We start from the raw sequence: 10582 nt of genomic DNA on the forward strand, positions 1-10582 counted from the left end.
GCTCCACATAGTGTACTCGCCTTTCCTCAACACACGAATGTCATATCGCTTGCCACACGCAAGGCTCCACTCTACGATAGATTCACATCTGACAGTGGCACGCTGATTTACATAGTCGAGAAGTAATCAACATAATTAACATTAATATTAACGAACAAAAATAATCTGCTAGAAATATCATATCAAAATACCCGTGCGTATCAACAACACAGTGCGTCTGACGGCTAAAAACATCAAGCTTTCATAATCTTGTCGGAAGGATGCATTCATTCCCCCCTTATTAACGCTATCTAATCCTACCAGGAAATAATGGCATCATACATATTCATGTAGATGCCATCTCATGCATATTCATTATATGACCTCATCTCATGCATATGCAAATCATGGTGGAGCACCCTTGCTCCACCTGCTCCACCGGGGTATGAAAGGGTACGTATATATACTACTCTCGGATCACCTAATAACAAAGAATCAGTACAGATACAGAAGGTGATCCAAAGGATACTCGGATCACCTAACAAAGAATCAGTACAGATACAGAAGGTGATCCGAGAGGATACTCGGATCACCTAATTAACTGAAATCACATTATCATATGATTATCATTCAAAATATGGAGTTACCATGGAACACATCACAACAGTAACAAAAATTTTTTGTATGATCCTCATCCAAAACATATTGATACCATGGCAACATTTTGTTCAACAATGACGAAAAAAAAAATGAACTAGAGATTGTAATTTGTCATCACTGACAAATTAAGGTGATCCGATCTTTTTTTTAAATCAATGATTCGAGTCCTGATACTGCAAAGTCTCAGCTACAACATATCAAAATCTGAGAGAAATTCACCGAAGCATAAGTAAGATAGTGCTCGATAAAGAGAGTCATGTCAATTTTCACATCTAAAAAATTCCCTCCCATAGAGATAACACGTCATAGCAAAGATAGAAAAAGAAGTACATATGACCTTTGACCCCACTTTGCACAGACAAGATGGCATCTGAGCAAAAAGTGGTTATTTTATGAAATGATCCCTGTAACATGGTCTTTACGTGTGCAAAATATGGGAAAGATAGGACATGTATTCACCAAGATACAGGATGAAACATCTATGACCTTTGACCCTAATTTACATACCCAAGATGGCGTCTGATCAAGTAGTTGTGATTTTATGAAATAATTTTCGTGACATGAACTAAACATGTGCAAAATATGAAGGTGATAGGGGCTGTTTTTCTTGAGTTATTGCAAAGAAAGTTGCAAAAAGAAAGAAATATTTCAATACATCGAAGATAAACTTTAATTTCAACCAAGTTTTTTTACGTGATCCCGACAACGTATGAAAAAACGAAGGGCACATTACGATAGCCCTACATCTCAGCTACAACATATTAAAATCTTAGAGAAATTCACCGAAGCATAAGTGAGCTAGTGCTCGATAAAAATAGTCATGTCAATTTTCATTTCCATAAAAATTGCACTCCCATAGAGATTACACGTAAACTGGTCAAATTTGACAAGGTTACCTTCAATCCATTTTTTTGAGGTGATGTCGTCATCAAATCAAAATTGTTTAATAACATTTATGAAAGAACATTTCATAAGCTACAATATGTTGAAATTTGGGTGAAAATTGGCAAAGGATTAGTGAGATACGCTCGAGTAAACTTGAAATTTGATGACGTCATTTTGAAAATTTACTTTTTTTACTTTATTAAGAAATTTGATATCTTTTAATCATTTTATCAGCATAGCCAGCCCATGAAATGACATGTACAACTCATCACCTTTCAGAATATGTAAAGAAAATGGGGGGTCACCGTCCATCCTGACGAGTAAAATCCGATTTAAAATTGGCGGTTTTTTGGCATAGTTGCACTGTGTATCCCCATTGACGCACGCGCGGAATTTTGAATTTGACGGGCCCGTATGACGTCATATTGAGTCGGATCGACTTGAAACTTGGTAGAAATATTCCTTGAAATTTCGGACATCCGATCCGTGTGAAAAAATTGAAAATTTCTATTTCATATTAGCTGTGCGTGCGTATATGTGCGCGCGCGTACGCGTCCGTCCAATTTTTTCAATTTTTCAAAAAATGCTCCAAATGGTCTGAAACGTGTGTAAAAAAAAATTTGAGCTGGATTTGAGCATACAAATATTTCAACGCGCGCGTACGTGCGCGTTTTGAGATAAATATGAATTTTGAGAATATGAGTAGAATGCGCTTGACTTGAAATATATGTGACGTAAATTTCATTGAAATATTCCATTCCATTAATGAGATATGATTGAAAATGTGTTTTCATATAATGACGTCATAGTGACGTCACGGTCGACTGATCACTACGATTTTACTTGACCCGTCGTCTTTGGGACATGATACATATATGGTATAATTTTGGCATTGATAGGAAGAGGACTTTCTGAGCTAACCGATACACAAATTTTGTCCAGAAATAAAGAAGAAGAAGAAGGAAAACGAATCAGTACAGATACAGAAGGTGATCCGAGAGGATACTCGGATCACCTAATAAATTTGCGCATGTGCATAAGATGTACTACAGCGGTCACATGTGCCAAATCTCAAACCAACACTCAAAAACGCTCAAAAGCTCAGTGAGCTAGCTAAATCCACAATACAGTATGTCCCAAAAAAAATTACAACGGGACCACCCGCAATGATATCTTCAAAAATAGTGAATCAATCTAAATACAAATTCAGGGTATGAAACTATAACTCCTTGCCCACATCTTACAGAAAATCCCATTCGATTTGCTTCAGTGGTCAAAGAGAAATGAGGAATTTTGTAGAGGATGTCGCGAATCTCTCCTGTCCAAATTCTGTCTATTATTCACACACAAGAGCATTGGATTGCTAAAATTGGAAGAATGAGACTCATGACATGCTTTAGAACAATCCACATTTCTCTGTGACCGCTTAACCAAATTGATTGGGGTTTTCTGCAAAATAGAGCTAAGATGTTATATTTTAAGACCCTGAAGTAGCAGTTAGGCAGGTTGATCATATTGGGTGCTATCAATTCGAAAATCTGATTGTAATTTTTGGGGCGACTTACTGCAGTATGTCCCCCCAAAAAATTACAATCAGATTTTCGCATTGATAACGCCCAATATGATTAAATTTCTAAATGCTACTTCAGGGTCTTAAAATGTAACATTTTAGCTCTATTTTGCAGAAATCCCCATTCGATTTGACTAAGCGGTCACAGAGAAATGTGGATTGTTGTAAAGCATGTCATGAATCGGATTCTTCCGAGTTTAGCATTTTGATGATCTTGTGTGTTAATAATAGACAGAACTTGGACAGAAGAGATTCCCGACATCTTCTACAAAATTCCGTATTTCTCTTTGACCACTGAAGCAAATCGAGTGGGGTTTTCTGTAAGATGTGGGCAATGAGTTATAATTTCATACCCTGGATTTGTATTTAGATTGATTCACTATTTTTAAAGATGTCATTGCGGAGGCCCGGGTTGTAATTATTTTTGGGACATACTGTACTCTTAAACGAGCTCTTTGTTTGAGTCATGATTGCTTGTATTTGTGTGTGTGCGTGTGTGTGTGTGTGTTTGTTTATCTGTTTGGTTGAACGCATATGCCTACATGTTTCACTCCATAAAAATGCCGATGTTGCAGTAAATGAACACCAAAGAAACAATGGGGAACTCACTCATAACGAGGAAACTCCATTAGGAACGTCAAATATTGGGCCAATTTGCAGCTCTTAAATTCTGACTTTACCTCATATTTGCAAATACTGCACCTCCATGTATACGATAATCATAACAAGTATGGTATCATTTTAAAGAGAATTAAACAATCTTTGTGTTAATACTAAGCACAAATAAATTATTTCTAAGAAAAAATGAGAAATGATTGATCAAATTCAGATTTCCAAACTTTTTTTTGAAGGGTTTATACACACACACACACACACACACACACACACACACACACACATATATATATATATATATATATATATATATATATATATATATATACAGTGAAAATCTTGAGCAAAGAAAACAGGTTTCCATCGGGATTCGCACCCGAGACCTCCGGATTACTAGACCGGCACTCTAGCGACTGAACTATAGAAAGCCCTAGTGCGGTGTTCGTTCCAAATCCCTTGATTCTCTTTGCGCGTGTGGTCAGAAGCTATAGTGTATGTATGTGTGCCACACACACATATCCGGAGGTCTCGGGTTCGAATGCTGATGGAAACCCATTTTCTTTGCTGAAAGTTTTCACTATTTATCATTTACTTCTGGTCAGTTTTCCCTTTCTTTGTTTCAATATATATATATATATATATATATATATATATATATATATATATACAGTGTATATATATATATATATATATATACAGTGTGTATATATATATATATATATATTATATACATATATATATATATATATAACATGTACATGTATCTGCAAATTCAGCCAATAGTGTATCAGAACACTGAATTGTTCTAAAAATGCAGAAATTCCTTCGCGTGGGAAGTAGACCCCCCCCCACACACACACCCTCTCCCTTTAAGCAATCTCCACAGTCTTATCATGCATTCTGTACACAGTGAAGGCACACACACATGGAACATGGCAACAAAAAAATGTGACATATTCCACGATTTTAATAGCCAAACGACTTTTTCCTCAATTTTCTTTTGCTTAACTGATTGTATTTTGCTAAAATTCCACCAAGTGTACAACAGATCATTTAATATTAGTTCTAAACATGCAAAAGCTCCCTCGAGTGGGAGGGGGGGGGGTTACTGTCTTCCCCCTTCTGTTCTAGACTTGTACACAGTAAAGACGCAGACATGAGAAAAGAGGTAGGTACTACATTAGATGATTACATAGTCCTTTAATGTTAATTTTTCTTACTTTTGAAATTAAAAATTTTCCAAATATTTCACTGCAAAGTGTGCACCAGGATGTTGGAATTCACATCTAGACGCAATGCATGAACATATCTGTTTAATTGACTGCAGAATATGTTAAATTAGATGCCCAGAAATCAATTTGATTGAACGAACGCAGCATATACGTGATCACGTGACTGTACAGTGTATCACTATGAATTTATGAATGAACGGATAGTGAAATGGTGCTTGTCTTATGAATTTCAGTTGAAAAAGTGTTATTTAAAGTAAGGTTAGAGGTAATGTGAATGTTCCAAAATGAATTTGAATGAAGAGATCATGAAATTGCATAGGTGAAATCATTTCACCTAGGCTAAATTTTGCTATTGAATGCAGCAATAAGGAATTGCGAAATTGGCCCGGAAAACCTATATCATGCTGTGCAGGGCCCTTGACATGTATAGCCCCAAGGTATTCCCACCCCACATGAATTAAGGGTTTTTAGGTGAAAAGAGTCGTGTATGCCTAATTTCTTCGGCAATGAAAGTAACAAATGAGATACCTAAAACACCAAACCCATCCAGTTATTCTTATTCTTTAAGGGGCCCCCAGCCAGTAGCTGGAAAGTGCTCCCGTATTATTTTATTTTAAGTGAAAAGAATAATGGCTATAATTTCTTTTGCAATGGAAGTAGTACTCAACGAGGTATCAAAAATACCGAAACCAGTTATAGCTGTACGGGGCCCCACACAGTATTCCTAAAGTGTCCCCACATGTGATTTTATTTGGCTATAAAGCTCCCATTCCACCATCATGATCTGTGCACCCCGATCCATTCAATGTGACAGATCGGGAGAGAGCGGCAAAAGTGTACGGGGACCTGGAGCATCGTAGCAGCAGCGTTTGGGTGACGGGGTTGGATCCACTGGCGTAGCCAGGGGGGGGGGGGGGGGGGGGGGGCGATGGGGGCGGTCGCCCCCCCCCCTAAGATTTGGACCGGGGATTTGGGAGGCGGAAAAAAAAAATGCGTGTATACTGTATGCATGCACATGAAGCGGGTCTCCTTTGCAACCTTTCATCAAATAATATATTTTTTTTTAAAATATTTCACTCAAAGTGAGCACCAGATCGTTGAATTTCAATTCAAAATATGCAAAATCTCTCGTGCTTGGGAGGGGGTATCCCCCTCCCAAACCCTCCCCCTCTGTGCCTCTTTCCCTAGCTAAGTACACTTTTTAGATTTACAAAAAATTCTGAATAATTCTGAGTGCACAAGACTTATATTCCGAAAACTGAAGGTTCCCTCATGTATAAGGGGAATTTCCCCTTTTAATCGACCCTTTCCTCCCTCAGCCCCCCCCCCCCCATCAGTTTTTTTTTTTTTTTTTTTTGGTGATTTCCCAAATGTTGCTTCCATCAAATATGCGTATACGAGATATCTCAATTTCAACCCTAAAAAGATAAAAGCTCCATCGGAAGGGAAGGGTGGAGATAACACTCGCCCACGCCTTCTCCCTGCTCGCCCCCCCCCCCCCCCCCCCCCCCACCATGCAAAGAAGTAGACTGTGGCTATACCCAGATCGCTTTATTTCAATTCTAAGAACGCAAAAGCTCCGCGAGCGGGAGGGGGAATCCCCCTTCCCCTAAGCTCTACCTCACTAGACTTTATACATACGCACAGATGGTGCACATTCGGAATAAGAGCTAAATTCCGTGATTTTAACACTTCGATGAAAAAGTATTGCACCAAAAATTTGCACCAGATCGCTGAATTTCAGGTCTGAAAACGCAAAATCACCTTCGTGTGGGAGGGGATATGCCCCTTATATCTACACCCTCGTGTGCATGCTTTTTCTGTTTGATTGCTGAACAGACAGCGTTCATGATATTCAGTGTCAGAATTAATACAAGAAGACTAGTGTATTTAAATTATACCATTTTATAGGCAAATTATTCAATTATAATCTACACTAAAATATACTGCAACCTTAAACAAGTGGGACTGTTTCAACTCGTTGAAACACGCAAAAACATGCATCAAATTGCACCATTTGCAACATCAAAATGCAAAAAGTTCTCACCGTGGGAGGGGGACCCTCCCCCTCCCACACCCTCCCCTACCCCCTCGCTCGCTCCACTCGCTCGGGTTAAGTCGCGTTCATGAAAAGAATTAATACAAGAAGTGTATCTAAATTATACCATTTTATAGGCAAATTGTTCAATAATAATCTACACTAAAATATACTGCTACCTTCAACAAGTGGGACTGTTTCACGGCGATAAAACGCGCAAAAACATACTTCAAATTGCACCATTTGCAAAATCAAAATGCAAAAAGTTCTTACCGTAGGAGGGGGGGGGGGGGGACTCCCCCCTCCCACACCCTCCCCTCCCCCCTCGCTCGCTCCGCTCGCTCGGGTTCAGTCGCGTTCATGATATTCAGTGAAAAGAATTGATACAAGAAGTGTATCTAAATTATACCATTTTATAGGCAAATTGTTCAATAATAATCCACACTAGAATATACTGCTACCTTAAACAAGTGGCACTGTTTCACGTCGATAAAACGAGCAAAAACATGCATCAAATTGCACCATTTGCAAAATCAAAATGCAAAAAGTTCTTACCGTGGGAGGGGGACACCCCCCTCCCATACCCTCCCCTCCCCCCTCGCTCGCTCCGCTCGCTCGGGTTCAGTCGCGTTCATGATATTCAGTGAACAGAATTAATACAAGAAGTGTATTTAAATTATACCATTTTATAGACAAATTGTTCAATAATAATCTACACTAAAATATACTGCTACCTTCAACAAGTGGCACTGTTTCACGTCGATAAAACGCGCAAAAACATGCATCAAATTGCACCATTTGCAACATCAAAATGCAAAAAGTTCTTACTGTGGGAGGGGGGACACCCCCCTCCCACGCCCTCCCCTACCCCCACGCTCGCTCCGCTCGCTCTGATTCAGTCGCGTTCATAATATTCAGTAAAAAGAATTAATACAAGAAGTGTATCTAAATTATACCATTTTGTAGGCAAATTGTTAAATAATAATCTACATCAAAATAAACTGCTACCTTCAACAAGTGGGACTGTTTCACGGCGATAAAACGCGCAAAAACATACTTCAAATTGCACCATTTGCAAAATCAAAATGCAAAAAGTTCTTACCGTAGGAGGGGGGGGGGGGGGACTCCCCCTCCCACACCCTCCCCTCCCCCCTCGCTCGCTCCGCTCGCTCGGGTTCAGTCGCGTTCATGATATTCAGTGAAAAGAATTAATACAAGAAGTGTATCTAAATTATACCATTTTATAGGCAAATTGTTCAATAATAATCCACACTAGAATATACTGCTACCTTAAACAAGTGGCACTGTTTCACGTCGATAAAACGAGCAAAAACATGCATCAAATTGCACCATTTGCAAAATCAAAATGCAAAAAGTTCTTACCGTGGGAGGGGGACACCCCCCTCCCATACCCTCCCCTCCCCCCTCGCTCGCTCCGCTCGCTCGGGTTCAGTCGCGTTCATGATATTCAGTGAACAGAATTAATACAAGAAGTGTATTTAAATTATACCATTTTATAGACAAATTGTTCAATAATAATCTACACTAAAATATACTGCTACCTTCAACAAGTGGCACTGTTTCACGTCGATAAAACGCGCAAAAACATGCATCAAATTGCACCATTTGCAACATCAAAATGCAAAAAGTTCTTACTGTGGGAGGGGGGACACCCCCCTCCCACGCCCTCCCCTACCCCCACGCTCGCTCCGCTCGCTCTGATTCAGTCGCGTTCATAATATTCAGTAAAAAGAATTAATACAAGAAGTGTATCTAAATTATACCATTTTGTAGGCAAATTGTTAAATAATAATCTACATCAAAATAAACTGCTACCATAAACAAGTGGGACTGTTTCACGTCGATAAAACGCGCAAAAACATGCATCAAATTGCACCATTTGCAACATCAAAATGCAAAAAGTTCTTACCCCCCTCCCACACCCCCCCCCCCCCCCCTCGCTCGCTCCGCTCGCTCGGGCTCGGTCGCTTCGCTCCCTCGCAGACTAACCGCCCCCCCCCCCCCCTAAGATGAAATCCTGGCTACGCCGTTGGTTGGATCAGGCAATTTTACAGATCGGGAAGAAATTTTGAACTTGTTCAAAATTTCTTCCCCATCTCCCCATCTAGATTGACCTATTTTGAATCGTAGTTCAAACGGGGAGAGCGCAGTGACAGTGTAAATACCGCGGGATGAGCGTAACAATGCCAGGTTTTTCTGAGCGTTTGTAACAGCGGCACAAGGACGGGAAGTAAACTAGACACCGACCAGCCGACGCGCGTTTTTCCGCTGCTGCGCCTCTTTCTTGATCAAAGCACGACCTTCCCACTAAGTTCTCTACTCTCGTATAAAATCAAGGCCTGTTCCTCCGACGCTCTTAGTACGCTTCATTCCCGCTTTGATTACGCTGTTGGCCGCTTTAGCTACGCTGTTCCTACGCTTTCCCAGACTCAATTGCGCACGTCTTCCGCTCTCGCCGCTCTAAAATCGAACGTAGCTGATACGCTGGAAAAATGTTTGCCAGAAGAAGATCAAAAATATCGAGAAGCAAAACTGATGATGAGGAGGAGGACGTTGTCGTCGCGAAAATGAAGACGAAGGAGCGCATATTTAAGAAGAAGAAGAAAAAGAAAGAAGAGATGAAGACAAAGAAGAGAAGAAAGCAGCAAAGCAGCCACCCACAAGGCGAAGAAAGAGGGACTGCACGTGACTCAGATGGTAACATGAAGAAGAAGAGGAGGGCATGGACGAATGTTGAATATGAAATCCTCTACAACAGGAAGAAGAGGGACAAGAAAAGCAAGGACATCAAGAAAAAACCTTTTTGGAAAGATCACTACGTCTTTGATTAATATAATGAATTGCAGCAGAAGAACCGCGAGTTGATGAGCCTCTCCGATGTCTGCAGTGTAATCTCTTTAGTTCTGCATGGTAACAAGTTGACTGACTGAGTCGGCAGCCGAATCGGGGTATATCGGGGCACATCGAGTACTTTTTAGCTTTCTATTCTATTCTAAATCTAAATAATCATTAACTGAGCCATCACTTAATGTGACCGATACCCCCATCCAATTGTTATCCTGATGATGTTTCGACAGCTCTTTCAACAAAACTGGTGATTTGATACTTTCTGTAAAGGTAAACATTCTTAATAAAAAGTATGATACATCATTTAAATTGTAGATATGAGATTCACAAACTTTGTCAGAAATAGTTGCTTAATAAGACGACCTATGATCTAGAATTTTACATGGAGAAATGTGAACTTCAAAGTGATCATTGTAGAAGTGACATGTCTGAATTCGACTAGATTGTTTGTTATATCATCTCAATAGCATTGAAGGTAAGTAGGGAAGTGGAGTTCTTATGCCTTGGAAAGAACATACGAAAGATATATCGCTAGCATAAAAGTAATTTAATCTACAAAATTCATCAGCTGGCTATAGTCTAAGAAATCAAGAAATTTATCATGACTCCATTTTAAAAATCATAGGGGACACTTCTTGGCTACTGATTGGGACCCCGTACAGGATGAAATAACTGGCTTTGGTGTTTTGAGTATCTCCGTTGTGTTCTACTTCAATAAACCAGTTCGAGGTTCCA

This window comes from Diadema antillarum, unplaced genomic scaffold (genome assembly GCF_040938485.1).
Source record: "Diadema antillarum isolate AM-2024a unplaced genomic scaffold, OU_Dant_1.0 seq00000539_RagTag, whole genome shotgun sequence".
Classification (NCBI taxonomy): domain Eukaryota; kingdom Metazoa; phylum Echinodermata; class Echinoidea; order Diadematoida; family Diadematidae; genus Diadema; species Diadema antillarum.